The sequence below is a fragment of the Lolium rigidum genome, chromosome 7 (assembly GCF_022539505.1).
Source record: "Lolium rigidum isolate FL_2022 chromosome 7, APGP_CSIRO_Lrig_0.1, whole genome shotgun sequence".
In the NCBI taxonomy this organism is placed as follows: Eukaryota; Viridiplantae; Streptophyta; class Magnoliopsida; order Poales; family Poaceae; genus Lolium; species Lolium rigidum.
This window is the reverse complement of record NC_061514.1, coordinates 90248966-90251721: the sequence shown is the minus strand read 5'-3', so window position 1 is coordinate 90251721 and position 2756 is coordinate 90248966.

Below are 2756 nucleotides of genomic sequence, written 5' to 3'. Positions count from 1 at the left end.
AGCGTGGCGGCGATGCGAGTCGCCAGCACGTCGCGAGAGTCTAGGGTTAGGGTTCGTTCGTGAGAGAGAGAGAGGGGGAAGTGGACCGACTTGGTCGGTCTGGCCAACCGGTCTGGTTCAGCCACTGGTGGGCTGACCAGTGGGCCCAGGGGTAGTTTAGACCTTTCACATTAGGATTTAAACCATTTCAATTTTAAATTTAACTCTTCCACTTTTAAAATTGCAAATAAATCCAGAATAACTCCAAAAATTCAAGAAAATTAAGAATAATTCATAAAAAATAGTCCTTAACCAAAATTAAATATGAAGTGAAATAAAAGATACAAATTTAAATTTTGGAGATTTGAGATGAATTTCAAATTGGAATTTAAAATTTGAAATTTTCTTTTGATATAAAAATCATGGAAAATTCCAAATGACTTTAAATATTTGTTAAATCAAATATTTTCAAATGAAGAAATTTTAATACTCCAAATCTTTTCTTTTGAGATAAATTAAATATTTTCAAAGGAAAAATTCTAATATTCCAAATCATTTTTTTGAGGAAAATCCTCATCAAAATAATAGTAAAGGATTATAAATTATTACTTAAGGAATAAATATTCCAATAAAGCTTTAACCACACAAATCTTAATAAATACTCCGGGGAAAGGGATTCAACCAAAAATAAATCCATCATGCATATATAATTTGGATTTTATAACATTGTCCTTATCGGACAATGATGCTTCTTTTCAGAACCCGAGGTCCAGGTTCCATCCAAACCCTCGAATTGCACTATCTCGCAGTCTCCAGGCAAGTTCACTCTTTCTCATGCCATATTGATTATTTTCTATCAATTTTACTCGCAAAGCAATATACTTATCACTCCTGCATTGAAAATAAAATGTTACTTTTCCAATTATAAATATGACTATGTGGTGGGCAATGGAACCATGGTATGTGTTGTTGGTGGAGGTTCCATTGAAAGGGTTCTAGTCATCTAGGACTAATCACCAATGCCGTCTAGTGATTCTAGCGTCGTACATATCGCGTTACCATAAGATCTATAATGGCTCTAGGGAAGTCAGCTGCATCTTTTTCCTTCTGCATATCAACGGACTTGATAGGGCCTGGTTGGGTGTTGAGAGAACACTGCAGCGGTTGGGAAATCCTTTAAATCCCCATCTTTCAGGATGAGTGTGCTCTACCGTCTATGATGGATTGTCCATAGTACATCGTGGGTAAAGCCGTATGATCGGGAGATGTCTACCGAGAATGTGCAGATGGACAAAAGGGTGGGTATGTAGGGTCGTGGAGAAGGCAGTGATTGGATTGGTTCTTATACTGGGCCTCACACCAAGGAAGTGTGGACGGGAAGGTACACCCGGTTGACAACATGGATAAGTTCTCTTATGGGAAAAGTAACACACCTCTGCAGAGTGTATTGAATTGTGGCTGTCACTTCCTGTTCCGGGAAGGGAACTACGAACATGGCAGGAAAGGAACTCTGTGAAGTTCTGGTCAACCTATGAAGACTGGCTGGCATAGTTTTCAGAATAAAATAAACCTTTTGAAGAAATGTTTGCGAAACATGCATTGACCTGAAATTTTCTGATCAATGGTCGTAGCTAGTTCATCAAACACCTTTTCTCTTTTGAAGTTGCTGAGTACCTCTGTACTCACTTTCTTTCGACACCCTTGCTAGACTGTGACACTGAAGAGGAGGCCTGCACCGGAGCACCAGAAGGGGACTATGAGTTCTTCTATGAGGAGCCAAACCTTTCAGGAGGAGTTGAAGGCGTGGACTATGGGATAGTCTACGGAGCAAATGACACGAAGGCGGAGGAGTAGAGACTTACCTTAGACATCTCGAAGGTGAGCAACGTAGTGACTTACTTAAATAAGTTGCTAAGCTCGTCATGTCTACTTTTAGTTGATGTTGTAATGACACTTAGGTAAGATCTTAGGGTGTTCTCATCGAACCTGTGAGAATGCCAACTTGTTAAGAACCATGTTTGTAATAATATATGGAGTGTTATGACATGCAATGTTTCTGTTGTACCACCCTGAGGGATGTGATATTTGTGAAGAAGCCTCTTCATGAATGTCATATCAACGACTTGTATACTACCACATGCAGTGGTATGCTGGTTCACCGCAGTCCCTCCACAAAATCCAACCATTATGACACCAGAGTCTCGGGTCTAGAGGGCCAAAGATTCCACCCCTCATACTGGCAGAAAGGAATGCTTCGAAACAGAGAAAACACGATCCGGACTAGAGTTTCCGACCCTGGAAAATCGAGAAAAAGTTGAAACCGAAACGACCATAACTAGAGCTTCTCACTCCGATTTTGATGATCTCGGGCTTGTTTCAAAGCTAGCAACAAGCTCTACAATATCATGTAGAGAACCATCATATTCTATCAAGGGATTATACAACCAAATGATGAAAGGTTTGACCTATGTATAAGAGACAAACATGTAAAACCTCCAACATCAAAAACATGACAACTTGAGTTAGGAAACTCCAATTTAGGTAAAACAAATTTTAATGGAAAGAGGACGACAAAAGGTACCGCAAAAAATGTGAAAATGATAATAGAAATTGGGATATTTTTTATGAATTAATAGGTGGAACATCTCGATATGAAGAACCGAGAAAAACTCCAATATCAAAACGCAACAAATATTTCATGCGAAGTCTGTTTTAGATGAACTGGAGCTTGTCGAAATAGAATAACTACAAGATCTAAGATAACATATGGATAAGAA